Here is a 16,568-nt window from a genome sequence, read left to right as displayed (position 1 = left end):
TTCCCGCCCAGGACCGCTCCCGCTCTGGGTGTCCGGTCCTCGGGTGGCTCACCGCGGGCCCGCCCGCAGGGCAACGCGGTTGTCATGGACACGGCACCTGCGCCCTCCGGCCGGGCCCCTCCGCCGCCGGCCCCTCCCCCCACCTGCGGCGCGGCCGGCCTCGCCTCCCCAGCCCTGCCCCGCCCCGCCGGCTCCGAGCTCCCCAGGCCGCGTGCGCCCCCGCCCGCCCCCACCCCGGGCCTCCCCCAGCCCCGCGGAGCCGCAGGGGCCGCGGGGGCGCGCGAGCGAGCCGGCGGCCGCGCCTGCGCACTGGCTGCTTCCCCTAGCGGCGATCCGGGCCGCTGCCGCTCGCGCTTGGGCAGGACGCGGGGCGGGCGGGGGGAGGGGGGAGCGGCTGGCTCCCAGCCCTGAGTGAGGCGGAGACCCGGGCCGGCGGGCGGAGCAGGCGACGCCGCACCTCGGCCAGAGGCGGCTGCAGCAGCTGCTGCCCTCGTCCCCGCCGCCGCCTCGCCAGTCGCTTCTGTGGCTGCCCCTCCAGCTGCGGGGAACGGGCGAGAGAGAGGAGGAGAACGAGAAACTCCCACCGACCCACAGAGGTGAGTCCCGGGCAGAGCATCCTCCATCCCTGCCTGCCTGCCTCCCTCCCTCCCTCCCATCCTCGCCGTCCTCCCCTCCCTCTCCGCTCCCCAGCCCTCCCGCCCTCATCCTTCCCAACATCCCTCTCTCCTCTCCCCTCCTTTCTCCCTTGCAGCCTTTCTTTCATCCCTTTCTTCCTCTCTCCCAGCCCCACTTCCTTCCCACCCTTTCTTCCCTGTCTTCCTTGCATCCCCTTGCCTGAGAGCGCAGCAGCTCTGGCTCCCTTTCCTCTGGTCTCCATCTCTCTTTTCCCCCCTTTCTTCACCCTTTCCCCGGTGGGAGATCCCTTGCCTGGTACAATTGTCCGGATTCAGGGGCTTCCCCCTCCAAATTGGGCACGAATACTGAGAGACACACTCTTGTACAGTGGATGCCCTGTGGATCTCCGTGTTATTTGGATTAAGGGTCAAGTTGGACAGAGTACTGGGAACTGGAAGGAGAAGAGGGTCGAGGAAGAATCTATGGGTTGGTGCTGTATTAGGGTGGGGGCGGGGAGGGTTGTTACTTAGACATGTTGCCAGACCGCCCCCGCCCCCGCCCCATGCCCCTCTGTAGCAGTTTCCTTTTTTCCTTCCGGGAATTACATATTCCCAGTGTCTGTCTCACGAATTTAAAACCCAGCTTTCCCTGCTTTGATTGTCTCTGTGAGAAGCCACCAGGAAAAAAGAGAGGAAGAGAACAAGAGAGGAAGAGGGGAGGGGACGGAGGGCGGTGGCAGTGGACGCTTGTGTCCTTTCCCCCTAGGCCTCTTTGGGTTGATATTTTCAAACCACCCGCCTCACGTTTGGCTTGGGGTTGAACCTTTGTGTCCTTAGTCCTGTCACTGCCTACTTCGGAGGCGGAAACTCCCCAAACTTTAATGTGTGTGCACCACGGCATTATTTATGGAATGTTTTGGTCAGCATACAAAACACTAGGGTGGACTGACTTGGGAAAACAGAGAGCAGAAGGGTGGAGGGGACGCACCTTTGTTCATCGTGAGTTAACTTCTAGAGGAGGACAGTAGACAGTCTGGAGTGATGAGGTGATACTCCGCAGGCTTATAAATAGCCCATTTTGGTAGCATTCGCTGCATGGTAGCTGTCAACGGATACCCTTACCCCTTCTCTTCCACCTGACGGAAATCGGGAAGCTGTCTGAAGAGAAGCACACGGTGTGACTCTGTGGTTTGCACCAGTGGAGAAGCTGAATGAGCCCTGCGACCATTATTAACAATTTCAAGTTCCTGTTGGGTTTGCCCCACTTATTTTCACCAAAGGATGTAGTTCGCTTTGCTCTCTTTCGCTTGCCCTCTAGCCCCTTCTATTATATGTAAATGATAGTTTGACAGTGTTCCTTTTTTGCAAGCCTTGCTGCTGAAAACTTTATCCGTCCACGGCGGGACAGCCATGCCTCAGAGTGTTTAGTGTGTTCGTCATTTCTGAAAGATCTGAGAAATGGTATTACTCAGACACGGAGTATTTAGAAGCCTGTATTTTGTTCTATCTATAGGATCCTTTAAAAAAAAACAAAAAATGAGAAAAACCCTTCATATTTGTAGAATAGCTGTGTTTTATGTTTGATGAGTGTGTGGGGAGGGACAGAAATTAATGGCAGATTCAGTGAAGCTGCCAGTAAAAAAAAACTATGCTGTGGGGCAAATTATTGATTTTTTTTTCTCTTCATTTAAATTATTATATGCCAGCAGAGCAATATGCACGTTTGCGTTTTATGGGAATGTAAAGCAGGAGTTGAGATGAAGAGAATTACCTTCCAAAGTGATTGAGTGCTGATTTGATGAAGAGCTGACACAGTTAATCATCTGAATCAGTTGTGGGGAAGTGTGTGGTGTTAAGCATGATGGATCCACCCCCTGCCCCAACTGCCCTTGGTAGGGATGCAATTCCATTAATGGCCTGGCTGACGCTTAAGCCATGTGGCAGAGGCTTGGTTGAATTATCAGGGTTACCAACATCCGGATGCAGAATTACAGTCAACCGTGCCGTGTGTGGGTGGTTACATGGCTTAACAGTTGTCGGGGGGAGTGCTTTTTCGTGGTGGTGGTGGTGGTGGTCATTTACCTGGAACGCCATGAAGCCAGTGAAAGACGTTGGTAGTGATTGTATGTGAATATAATAGGATAGGTTTATACTCACTTCCTTTCACATGACTCTTCCCCAACATCTCTACTGCTTTTTCCTGGTGGCGCATCATGGTTGTGCGTGTGGGGAGGAGGCAGCCCCACAGTCAGCCCTGCTCCTCTTTGACTGCAGTTTGCTACACAGAGCCATGTGGGTGTATGCCTCTGTTTTTAATACTGTGCTTACTATGAAAAGTAAGATACTTTTCATTTGCCTTCTTTGTAAACATTCATCCACTTAGTGAAAACAAAATTTATGAGGTTATTAAAGAAGAGAAAGGAAAATAGCATTTGTTTACAGCAAGATCTTGGGAGAGACTTGAGTAAAATATGAAACAGAAGAAGAACCAGTGTCTTGAAAACACAGCCTGCTACTCTGATCATTATCCAGTTCACCGATTAAGACCGACTTCCTCTGAAGAATTTAAGTTCTAGAGGCTTCTGCCTTTAGTTGACTGGACCTTAAAGAATGTGTGGTACAGATAAAGACCCAATAGAACATCTTACAGACCCTGAAGGAAATATTTGGGGACATTCTCTGTGCCTTTCTCAGAGCTCTTAAAACTGCTCAACCTGAAGCTAAGTGTATGAAGTAGCCAAAGGAAGTACAAGACTCTCTCTTTGACCTTCGCTGACAGCCTAGTGGAGGAGAACAGGCATTTGTGTGAGGTCGTATTCCACAGTGGCAAAGAACAAGACCTTTGAAGAGAGGTTTAGATTCAGGTACCTGCCCTCCTTAAGGTGTAGAATGTTCTGCCCTTGTGTAGTATGTGAGTCTTTGAACTCATCTACAAAGTGGGAATTACGGTAGACCCCGATGCGTGGGATTGCTTCAAGGGTTAAATGCGTTCAGCACGGTAATTGGAGTAAGCAAAGGATGTATCAAGCATTATTATGATTAGGAGAAATGGCTTAGAAACAGCCCAAGACTGTATATGGTATTTAATGGAAAGACATGAAAAGCGAGCTAAGTGGTTAGGGGGATGCTGAAGAGGCAGATGTGTACGTATCCAGAGGAAGACTGTCCTCAGGAGCAGCACCAGGGCTCAGACACGGCCTCCTGGGAGGGACCGCACGGGGTGTGGGTTCCACGGCTGGAACTGTCGCCGAAAGGGAAGAAGCACCACGTGTCTGGGAAGACGAATCACTGGAATCCTGGGGGGGGGGTGTTAAAGGCATGAAACATGTACAGTTGGAATAATTACACTGTCACTTGGGACGAGACCACCTGTCTTGGAGGATCCACTTCATCATGGAGTGTGCAGCCACCTCGGGGACCTTGTTTGAGCTCTTTGTCTCACCCAAAGCCCCACATCAAGACACGGAATTCAGAGCCTGTGTCACCGTGAGGACCCAGAGCATTCTTTCTACCTTTTCTTCAAACTTCAAGACAAAGAGAAACTTGACCTTTCTAAACAATAAATGTTTAATATTATGATTGTCATGACCTTCTCTTGTTTTGCTTGAACCCATGAGTATTCCAGGACCGTATCTTGGAGAATAGTAACCAGGATGATTTTGTTTTGTTATATAGAAATCCAGTCATCGTTAGGACAATTGTATTTCCAGGAACTTTATTTTTGCTTCATTGTTGACTTTGCCTTGTTCCCGCAGTCTCTCTCTCTCTCTCCCTTTTTTTTTTTTTTTTTTGGTTGGTGTTCAAGATTATTAATGATTCCAAGCGTGTTATACTCTTCCAGGTGTTACCAGGAGGCTAGAACATGGTGACAACAGAGAATCTGTCTAGGATTGTGCGCTGAGCAAGTTAAATGTCTGCTCAGCGTGGGGTGATAGTTGCTCACTGGCTACGTCTGTTGATGTGCCTTTATTTATGGTTGGTGTTCGTTATCTATTTTGAAATGTATATCCATCAAATATTTATCCAGCAGCATAAATTATATTTGAATTGGGTTATTTTTATCAAAAAAGGATTTCCAGAAAAACCAACCTGCAAGTTACAAGAGTGAGTGTCTGTGGTGCTCACGTTTAATCCATTTTTTATAGATACACACAATTTCATTCCTTCCTCCAAAATAATAAAAATCCTCTTATAATTATATTGTAGTTCTAATGCTACACAAAGTTGGTCTCTTGAATATTATCTTAAGATGTATAATTGTGAACAATGGGTGTTTTTCCAGAAGCTAGAAGTTTAACAGACAATAGACTGTAGCATTTTTATTTTCTGTTTTGAGAGTTTTCTCAATTTCTGATGTTTTTAAAGATGCAGCATATCTAAATAAAACATTTTCAAATGTCTCACTTCTAGTCAGTTTCATATGAAAGCATCAGTGATCTTTGACAGACTACTTTTAGACATTTTACTTTTCCTCATAAGTGAATTTTTACCTTGGAGATGAATTCTAACTCACCACAGATCTGCATTCTGCAATCTGTTTGAGATTATTACTTGTAATGCTTTATAAAAAACACAGTGATAGTCTGAACTTACAAAGCTTCGTTTTATAGGGCTTTTATTCCTTCTTATTTAAAGGCTGTATCTGTGTATACAATTCTTAGACTAATATTTTTCGGATGTGAAGACAATGTGCATTAACAGGAGTGAAAAATAAGCAATTGTATTTTCTATAAGTTAAGGTGATGACCTAAGGGAGAGGTAGAGTAAGGATGAGAGAAAATTAATTAATTTTGTTTCATCTATAGAGTTGAAACAGTTTTTAAAATATTCTATGTATGTATGTATATATGTTTGGGGGGAGGTAATTAGGTTTATTTATTTATTTATTTTTAATGGAGGTACTGGGGATTGAACCCAGGACCTCGTGCATGCTAAGCCTGCACTCAACTCCTGAGATATACCCTCCCCTCTGAGCTGAAAATATTAACTGCCCGTTCAATTACTAGGATACGTTTAACATTTTCATATGTATAAACATTTTTATGTTGTTCATTACACATCTGCAGTAAATCCAAGGATCTTTTTTTTTGTTTTTAATGGTGCCTTGATATCTCACAACTGAAGCCAGGAATTCTTGATTAGGGGTATGTCAGTTCACCCACAAACTACTCAGAAACCACAACGGCTCCATAAGTGACCAGAGGCTTTGATGTTCCCGTAACCTAGCAAGTGGGCTTGCTGCCTGCTGTGCAACAGAAAGGCCAAATGCCAAGGCCCTGGACTTGTTCAGAGAGAAGAGGCTTTATCGCAGGGTGGCCCACTAAGAAGATAGGAAGCAAAGATCAGATCCGTCTCCCCATCAACTTTTGAATTTTTCTTTTTTTTTTTTTTTTTTGGAAATAGTGAGCAAGAGGGTGGGGAGAGGGTGTGGGAGGTGGGTGTAGATTTCAATGTAAGGTTCAGGAGTTCTCTATGCAGCCCCTGTCCTTGATGCCTCTTCCTGGGTTGCACGTGTAAATTCCAGTGTCGGGGGAGTGGGGTTTCAGTACGTGACCTCTGGTGGGTTTTTGACCTGTGACATCCGAAGTTCACTCTCAGGCGTTCTAGTCCTTCAGTGCGCCCGTGGGAGGGAGGGGCTGTCGGCAAGCTGTTCCCATATCTACAGTTTCTCTGACACATTGCCAAACGGTCTTGGTGTTCTCCGTGTGTCATTTTGTTTCTATCTTGTTTCTGCCTTATGAGCTTTGAGCTGTAAGGTACAGGATCCAGTTCATTCTCATCTGATTTTTATTGTGGCTAGACAATAGTTTGGTGAGAATCCAGTCTTCCGACTTTATCTTAAATTCATAGGGCCGGAAGCAGTTGTTAAACATCATTAGTGCATTTTTCAGTAAGGAGGTAGAAATGTCCCTTAACTACCTCGGAAAGAGCTAATTGTCCTCAGCTGTTTCTAAGAAGGGCGTCCCACAATCCTTGAGAGTTAACCACTTGTCCTCCATACCCTTCTTCAGGCATTGATGCCTCCCCAGAGTCATTTCACAAAATATGTTTTTCCCCCTCTCTAAAATGCAGAAACGGCATAAAAAGTACATACAGAACTCATTGGGAAAAGTGCCTGCAACTAAATTTATCCCTCTATTCACTTACGCTTCTGTGTATTTTTAAAATCACATTACCTAACATGAATTCATTCAACAGGCTTTTTTTTTTTTTTTAAATGCCTGCTCCATGCAGAGCATTGGGCTAGAAAGTATAAGTTTATAACAGAACTGAATGAGAAATCAGGACACCTGGGTCCTTTCGCAAGGTTTTTACCCCCCTAATTATATGACTAAACAAGCCTCCAAGGCTTATTTATTTAATCAGTATTTTAATTGACTTGGACTAGATGATTCAGTGTCTCCTAGCTATAAAATCCTATAATTCTGCTTGTGTTACTGTGTCCAAACTCGTTCTGCCTGCTGCCCGACAGGCCAATAAATCCGGAGACGAGGTGTTGGGGCAAGGAATAGCAACTTTATTTGGAAAGCTGGCAGACCGAGAAGATAGCAGACTAATGTCCTGGAGAACCATCTTACTCAAGTCAGAATTCAAGCTCTTTCTATACTAAAAAGGGGAGGGTGTGTGGTCGGCTGTTGCAAACTTCTTGGTGTAGGAATTCTTTGTTCCTGCAGCTGTCCACGTGGGTCAGGTCATGGTGCCCCTGTAAAACCTCCAACAAAACAAATGTTATTTTCTGTTCTGCAACTTGTCATCTTTTTATAAGTGCAAAAGTGTTCATAGCCTTTAAGGTCAGAGTCTTGAGAACAGGCTCTCCTGTCTATTTCAGGCTAAAGGCAACATTATTTTACAGAAGGTGCAGGACCAGCAAGACTGAGCCTAGAAAACAGGGCGCAGGGTTGAAGCCAAAGGAACGGATCTAATGTGGAGTCAGATTTGTTCTTTTCTGTTACACTTGTGAGTTTTCCTTAAAATTTCAGGGTATAATGATTTATTTCTTACAGTGTCCCATTTTTTTTTTCTTTTGAAACATAAACTACTGCTGCATGAGGAGAACCTTCACCTTCAGTGGCATGTGCTTTCCCTTCTCCAGGAAACCTGCAAATTTAGTTTCACTGAGTCTCTGGGCCAAGGGGGAACTAAAGAACCCATCCCTTTCTTACCTCCCCAGCCTCCCCTCTCTCTTCTTTTTAAAATCGTTCCTGGACGGGGGATAAAGTCAGTGGCTACCTCCATGTAGGGACTAGCCCAGCATACGTTTGTCTTGTTTGAATAATGCTACTGTCTTTGAAACACTATGTGGCACTAATGAATTTGGAATTAGGCAATGTATATTTATTTAAGAAGTTATACATACTCGAAGGTTAAGAATGTCTTGCTTATTCCCTAAATCTCATCCCATAGGACTGTGCAGGCACCTGTCTTACACCCAATCCAGCTCCAGATTCCCATTACATTTTTAATAAACAAGTTTGTTGAGGTGTATTTCATATGTATCATAAAGTACACGCATTTTAAATACTGTTGTGTTGGTAAATGTACCTGTGTAACCACCACTGTAATCAAGGTACAGAGTATTTCCATTTTCCTAAAAAATGCCCTTCTACTTAATCTGTTTCTTGCCTCTGGAGGTTAGTTTTTCCTGTTCCTGAAGTGATTATAGATTGAATCATAGAAGTGTACTCATTTTTGTCTCCTTTTTTCCTTGTGTATGTGTTTGAGATTTGTCTGTAAATTTTGAGTATATAAACTTCTAAAAGAAATTATAGGAGGAAATCTTTGTGATTTGGGGTTAGGCAAAGATGTCTTAAATAGTACCCAGCAAGCACTAATCATGCAATTAAAAGCGAAAGATAAACTAGACTTTATCAAAATTAAAAAAAAAAAACTTTTGTTCTTCAGAAGACACAGGATTTGCTGCATTTGTGTATCTATCTCTATATAGCTGCGAACGGACTAATTGTTCTAATTGTGCAGAGAATTCTTGCATCTCAATAAGGCAAACAATCCAACTGAAAAATGAATAAAAGATCTGAAGAAATATTTAATGAAAGATATATGAATAGCCAATAAGCACATGAAAAGGTGATTAAATCTATTATTCACCCAAATAATGAAATTTAAAACCCCCCAAATGATGCGATGGCACAAACACTAAAATGGCTAAGTTTTAAAAGACTGACAATATCGAGGGAACTGAAGCCCTCACACGTTGCTGGTGGGAATATAACGTTTTTCTCCTAATGTTAAAACTACTTCTGCTGTACAAACCTGAAATTCCACTGCCAGGTGAAGTGAAAACACAAAGACATTTATGTGAACATTTAGCAGCTTTACTCAAAGTAGCTTCAAACTAAAAACAACCCAAATATCCCATGAAGCCCTATCTTAAAATTGCTTTTTTGAAGTAGGAAGCAAAGGTGCTGTAATCGTTTATTCAGACACGTGCTGTTCGTTCTGTGTAACCTGGCAGCAGAGCAGAGGAGATGCGTTCAGAAAGATTTGTAACAGTGACAGGAAGTCCAGAGGGTGGGCGGCTCCAGGTGTCCGACCTCAGCTCAGCCTCCCCTGTCTGTCCTTCTCTCTCCCCGCTTCTGTGTCCGGACCTCGTGCTCAGCGTGTCTGGGGTGGCTGCTGCAGTTCTGAGCACCCCATCATGCAGCAGTGACGTCCCTTCCAGAAAAACAAACAAACAAACAAACAAAAAAGAGGAAACTTCTGCTGAAAGTCCTCCATCACGACTGATGTCACTGGCCAGCATTAGGTCCCCAGTCCCTCAGCAGAAGAAGGAAAGGAGTGCCGTGTATGACAGGTGTAGACTGAGGCAGATCCCCTGCTGGGCTGGGCTGGGGTCAGCATCCCCTGAAGCCCCTGGCTGTGTGGAGGGGACTTAGCGCATAGCTGGGCTGAGTGGCAGTTCAGTGAAGGAAAAGGGCAACGGATGTTGGTCAGCAGGCAGCAGTGTTTTGTTATGATTTGTTTAGAGGCCTCCATGATGTTCTCTGATGTTCTCAGTCTTGAGAACGTGGGGAAGAGGCTGAAGCAGAAAACTAAGACCATAGTCACCGTTTCTGTTGCTGTGGGGATGTGTGCAAGCACAAGTGACAGACGTATCCCAGGAAAAGAGGGAGGAGGAACTCGGATCCTAGCTCACAGCGCGAATGGGAAGGCAGGGAGTCTAGATCCGAGGGAGTCGTTTGCAGTGGGCGAGCACACCCACAGCGGCGGGCAGAGCCAGGCACACCGGGGCCCGCGGAGCTGGGACAGGAGGCAGAATCAGTGCTGGCAGTAGTCTGGAATCCAGGCAGGCAGACTCGACTGCAGTTTGCCCATCTGTGAAGTCAGGGCCTCCGGCAAGAAGATTTTTCATGTTTTGCTTGTTAAGGCAGAAGCTAAAACAGTAATTATTGTCCATTTTTTTCTTAAAGGTGTTCCCAGCCTCTTTAGATTCTGTGTCAAGGATAGGAGTTACGCCTTGGTTTTATTTTATTTTTTTCTAATATTTTCTCCCTGTTACAAACCTGGGCCCCCATTAGGGCCTGACTAAATGCTCACTGATTGAATTAAGTCCCCAAACTCACTCTGTCTTTGAACGAATCCTACAGGATTCTGTTTAACAAAATGTTGCAGTCACTCATCAGATACTTTCTTACAAATTATTCAAAATGCTCTTCTGGGGTCCACAGTCCTGGGTCCATATGTAAGTAAGATACAGTACTTGGCCCTGTGAGTTGACAGTCTAGTAAAGGGGTGAAAAGCACCTGAATGGGTTTACTTCCAGAGTGTGACAGTGTGTGCATTACAGTGCGGTACTGACTTCTCGGCGGCTTGGGCCAGAAGCCCAGGCAGACGCACGACTGGAAACGTTGCTGGAGCGAGGGATGGGAGACGGGTGGAGGAGGGGGTGACCTTGCATTCGTGCTTTTAAATCCAGTCCTGCCTTGCTCTGGGAACTGGGACAGGGGCTGAGCCAGCAGGGAGATGGGATCGAAGAGCACAGCAGAAGGAGAGGGGAAGTCACGTCCAGGAGAACGGGAGCTGGGGTGCTGGTCACTGCTGAGTTTGGCAGCTGGAAAGTGGGACTGAAGTGAGGAGGAGGGGCTGGGGGTCGAGAAATATTTTGGCATTATCTGTGTAAAAGTATCTCAAGAATGTGATAACAGAGGATACAGTTTCAAAAAGAACTTGTTTGGCCATTGACACTTCAACAATACACGCCTATTGTAGAACACTTAGAAAGCAGCCAGAAAAAAAAACTTGAAAATAAAAATTACTGCCGTCCAACTATCTAGTGAACATTTGGTGAAGTTCTAGTTTTTTTTTTTCCCTGTTGAGTATATCTGAATTTATCGCACAGAGGTCTTTTTAAAGCATAGCTGAAATCTAATTTTGTGTTCTAATTTTTTTTAACTAAGCCTATCTAAGTATTTACTGGGATAATACAGATTGTCCCTCCGCATTAATTTCTATGTGATGGTGTACTGGAATTTAAGTCTTCAGTTTTGGGCTATCAGCCAAGGTGAAATGTTTGCATCAATCTGCCTTCAGACATGGGCCGTGTCATGGGCAGGAGGCTGACTTGGGGCGTCATGAAAGTGCCTTGAAGATATAGATGGTCAGTGTCTGTGTAGTGAGAGAGATGTGTATTTTATACTTACTTAAATGGTCACATGATACTGTACACCTCATTTTTACTTCACATACAGCTTAGCTGGTAATATGAATTATCACCATTTTTTTTTCTCTGCTGCGTACTATTTTGTAGTGTGATTATGCCGTGCTTTATTGAATCCTTATGTTTTCATAGGCATTTCCTTTGTTCCTGCTATTTTGCTATTTCAGACAATGCTGGGGTGAACATCCTTATATCAGTTTCTTGCCCACGTGAACTAGTGTTTATTTTTCCGAAGGACAGATTGATAACTGTAATTTTGGGTCATGAGATATGTGTCTTGTCGATTTTAATAGTGGGTGCCTAACTGCTCTTCAAAATAGTACTAATTTATTTTCCATCAGCAGATATGAAAGTGCGTATTTCCTGCTCTACTTGGAAACACTTATCAATGAATAGGAGAGTGGTAGCTCTTTGTCATGTGAGTTTGCTTCGCTGATTTCTAGGAAGGTTGTTTATCTTTTGTTTTTTGGACTAATGGCCTCCTGTTTTGCTTCTGCTGTGACGAGTGTGTTCATATCTCTGCCTGTGTTTTTCTCGTGGATTATTTACCTTATTTTAATTTATAAGGCTTGTTTATTCTCGGGGTATAAAAACTTCTGTTGTTGTTAAGCTGTTATAACTACTCTTGCTTAGAATATGTTGTGATAGCCATTAAGTGATGGTTTTCTGTTTTCCAAAGTTCCTCATCTTTTTTTTTTGATGGGAGGGGTAATTAGATAGATAGATTGATTGGTTGATTGATTTTAATGAAGGTACCGGGGACTGAACCCAGGACCTCCTGCATGCTAAGCATGCACTCTACCACTGAGCTACGTCCTACCCCCCCCTTATCTATTTTTGTATATTTTCTTCAGAAGGATGTAATAACCAGGTTTTCAAGTTTCTAAATAACATCTTTGCTATTTAAATGGATATTGTATTTAATTTAAGTCAATTTGAAGGGGAAGTGACAACTGTCTAATTCAGTCTTTCTTTTGCCATGCCTCTTCATTTGTCACAGTCTTCTTTTGTGTGTCCCACAGTATTACAGATTGTTTTCTTTGTAGGGAAAAGTCTTTCTCATTCTGTCCTATGTTTATTGCCATCTTGTTTGTAGTTTCTCTTGTTGTTGGGGAAAGTTCTCTTTTCCTTTTTCATTTCCTGAAAGAGTGGTGTAGAAATTACCCCTTTTGCTTTTTGTAATTGGCTTTAAATCCAGTCGCCTTATTGAAACACTTTATTAGTTCAAGAAATTTGTTCTTTGTCTTGTGTTTTTCTTACCAATTTGTATGACCTTTTTATATGTTATGATAGCAGTTTATGGTTCACATATATATATATGAAAATAATAACATATTAATACTCACAATTTTCTTTTAGTTTTTTTCCTAATTTTAAATAAAAATACCTTTTAAAGCTAGATTTAGTATGAATGAGTCGTTCTTCATATATGAAATACTTTGCACTGTAGTCTAAACACCCTTTTTTGTTTTTAAAATTATTCTCAACATTTGTATCTTCCATAGTAACCCAGATACATTATTATATTTACACCACCATCAGTATATTTTTTTAACCTTCCTGTACATGTAAAGTGTATGCATGGATGTCATGTACTCACTTCCAAACATTCACTTAGTAATTTTCTAGGTCTTTGTGAGTATTTCTGTGTGTGACCCTTCAAATACATCAGTTACGTCTTTTCCAGATCTTAGACTAGGTCGAGTGAGCTGTGTTCTGGTGATGATGATAACACGCTTATGAGATTGCTCACGATATTGAACTTTTAGAAATGTGTCAAAATGACTGTTCTTTGGCTGTCTGATATCTTAAAGAACATCTTGCCAGCATTTCCACATTGAAGCTTCATGCTGCACACCACAGCCATCCTGCAATCAGCATTGCTTTCTTAGAAACGCGTTAAGTATTAAGACAGTGGCCGGTTCAGTAACACTAAGGAGCTTTGGAAGTCTCTAATTCTTGCCCAGAATTTAATTTTTTGGCACTGGATCTTTTTCAAACCTCAGGGGAAGCTTAACTTTGGTTTTATTTTCATGATCTTCTTTTATGGTGAAAAATTACTGTTTTGAATGGAAACACTTCACTGATTCTGCAAATTGAGAAAATGGGCAAATTGCCTTGGATTGTAATTATTCATCTGGTCTAGGCTTTATGCATACATATCAGTATTGACTTATCATTAAAGAACCCATCACCTAAAATCCTGTGGGCCACACTGAGATACTGTAAATAGATGAGGTAACTTTACTGTTGAAAACTGGGACTTTTCTCTGTAGAGTGTGGAGTACAGATGTGAAATTAGGAGCAAGTGCCAGCTGATTCACAGAGTTGTAAGATATTTGTATTAATGCTAAATCACTAAACCTAGTTCTCAGAAATGTCATTAACTTTATAATAGTTCTGTTTGTTCCTAAAGAATTACACAAGAAGTGTGCGTTACAGTGTAATTAGTATCATAGGTTTGAATAAAGATATCACTGAACAGAATATACCTGTTCTGTGTTCTAGCCTGCTTGAGTAATTTGAGATAGATCTGTTTCTCTGGTGAAATTTTCTTGCTGCCTGGCTGCCTGTGGAAAGAATTTTGTGTTTCTGTTATGAATAGCTGATCTCTGAAATCCAGATATATTATGTTTTACTTTTGCTCACCTTAACAGTTGCAGAATTGTCCTTAACAAAACGAGTTAATGTACAGAAGTAAATACTTCTTTTTGAGCATTTATTTAACATATTTTATATCCAAATTGTAAATATGTGACATCATTAAAAGTTGTATTAGGTAGAATGTTAACTTTGAACAGATTTCATTTCTATATTAACTATAGCTATAAAAGCAACTTATACTGTTACTATTTTGCCTTTTATTCAAGCAAGTGCAAACATGTGGTAATATGAAAATATCAAAGACTTGTAGACTGAAAATTCTAACCCCTAAACTAAAAGAACATGAAAACCTAAATAAATGGAAAGGCATCCACGTTCACAGATCGGAAGACTTAATATGGTAGTGTTCCCCAAATTCATCTACAGAGTCAATGCTGTTGCTGTCGAAATCCCAGCTGCCTTTTTTCCTGAAATCTACAGACAATCCTAAAATTCATGGGGAAAACAAGAACAGCCAAAAATAGTTTTTAAAAGGAGGAACGAAATTTGGGGACTCACTCTTCTCAATTTCCAAACCGACTGTAAAGCTGCAGTCATGCAGGTGGAGTGGCGCTGGCGTGAGCGTTGGGCGTGCAGATCCGTGGACTGTACCCAAGAGAAAGGAAACATCAGTCCACACAGAGCCCTGTACACCGACATTCGTAGCGTTATCTGTTACAGCCAGAAAGCGGAACACACTGATGGGCATCAGCTGAAGGATGGATAAACGAGGTAGTATGTCCAGGCACTGGGATGATGCTCAGTCATGAGCAGGAGTAATACTGATGTGTGTGAAAATGTGAAGAACCTTGAAGACATTATGTTAAGTGAAACAGAACATCACATACTATATGATTCCATTGAAATGAAATGTCCAGAACAGACAAATCTCTATGGACAAGAAATAAGAGTAGTGGTTACCAGGGCTAGGGAAGGGAGGAGTTCTGAGTGAATACCAATGGGTGTGAGTTTTCTTTTTGAGCTGATGGAAGTTCTGGATGGCTTCACCTACTGGTTGTGCATACACCAAAACAAAACAAAACAAAACAGAAAAAGCCCTGACTTTTACACTTTAAAATGGTGAACATTATGGCATGTGAATTATGTGTCAATAAAAAATGTAAGGCTAACATGTCAAATAATTATTTGTGGGTTTTTTTTTCCATTTGGAAATTAGAAAGTACTCCTTGTCATAATTTTAAATCATACATTTTTCACAAGAGATGAACTGAAAGCTAATACACATCATAGAATCGAATGTTACTGTTTTCCTGTAATGAGGAGAAGGAAAGTTTGGCTTTGAAAGTGGTATTTAACTACTACGCTCACATCGAGCCATAACATAGCTGAAAAAGCATTTTTAACTTGCCTTTCTTAGATAAGACACCCTGTTTAGAATACCAAGATGAATAAGACATGGCTTCAACCCTTAGGACACCCAATGGTATAGCACGACAGAGGCCATAAATAAATAGCCAGAGAATGTGGCAAGGAGTAGAGGTGTGGGCAGCACTCTGGATTGAAATAATGAAGGAGTATTTAAGGTCAAACAAAATTAGAAAAAAGGTGAAGAAGTTTCACATTTGAGCGGGAACTTGGCAGAATGTGTAGACGTTTCTCAGAAAAATCAGGAAGTATCATCCAGGCTAAAGAGAAAGGATGAGGTAGGATTGCAGTTGTAGGGACCAACAAATAATATGGTTGCCGGGTGCTTAGGTGCTTAGAGGTGATGGGAAAGGTGGGGAGAACAGCCCTGGTTGTATAGGCGTCAGAGGGCTTAGGAGCCATCAGGATGCGAGAGACTGAGGGCAAAGGCAAAGGTAAAGGTAACTCAGATTTTTATCGCTTGTCCTCCTGGTCTAAAACATAGCTTGGGAGTCCGCTGATGTTTGGTTTGGGTGCCGTTAAATTGGAGGAGCTTACAGATGCGAGTTTTCAGTAGACATTTATGTGTAAGGTACTGGACTTCTGAGTTGTGCGCATTCAAGTTAGAAATTTTGGAGCGAAGACGGAGGTGGCAGTTTAAAGAAGTCGGCGACGTGTCCAGAGGTTGTCCAAGTTCTGTGAGAAGGTGGACTCTGCATCCCCCAGGATGCCAGTCACTTCAGGGAAGATCAAAGAATGAAAAGCATTTGATGAGAAAGAAAGTGAAGCATCCTGTGATGGTGTTGACAAGGAAGTCAAGAAATCAGCAAAGTGCAGGGTGAAACAAAAGCATGGCAGAGAGAGAAACGTTACTCTCCCTTCAAACGCTTGGTTCTGTTTTTCACCCAGAACGTACAGCGGCGAGGAGAGGCAGATCGTAAAATCAGATCTTGTATCTGTTCGTTGCTTCCACCCCTGAGGTGTCTGGGTTTGACAGCCAGTGGAAGGAAGGAGGGGATGGGATGGCGCAGCCGGCTGGGAGGCTCTGCTGTGGCCAGAGCTGTGGCCGCCCTGCCGCCCGGTCTGCGGGGTGCCCGGAGCTCAGTGGTGATGACAGGAGGCAGGAGGAAGTGGCCAGCTCAGCGGCCAGACCGTGACCCCGTGCCCAGTGCACAGTCAGCTTCGAAGGCCGCCTGTGCCGTTGGAGTTGGTTTCCCTTCATCCTGATTTCTGATACTTAAGCCGGCGGGATTTTCCTTCTAGTTGCGTTT

The 16,568-nt window shown here is 43.3% G+C and overlaps 1 protein-coding gene across 3 annotated transcripts in view; it reads left to right on the top strand.

Annotated features, from left to right (window-relative positions):
* Positions 1-436: 436 nt before the first annotated feature.
* The window catches only part of CTNNA2 (catenin alpha 2), a 944,650-nt gene continuing 928,518 nt past the window's right edge, over positions 437-16,568 (top strand). For 2 of the 3 annotated variants that reach the window (XM_064481973.1, XM_064481977.1), the window contains exon 1: positions 437-596. The gene's annotated coding sequence lies outside the window, so the exon portion shown is untranslated. The remainder of the gene's footprint in view (positions 597-16,568) is intronic. The other variant, XM_064481975.1, reaches the window with a different exon arrangement.

The sequence above is a fragment of the Camelus dromedarius genome, chromosome 33 (assembly GCF_036321535.1).
Source record: "Camelus dromedarius isolate mCamDro1 chromosome 33, mCamDro1.pat, whole genome shotgun sequence".
NCBI classification, from domain to species: domain Eukaryota; kingdom Metazoa; phylum Chordata; class Mammalia; order Artiodactyla; family Camelidae; genus Camelus; species Camelus dromedarius.
This window is presented reverse-complemented; position numbering and strand designations above follow the sequence as displayed.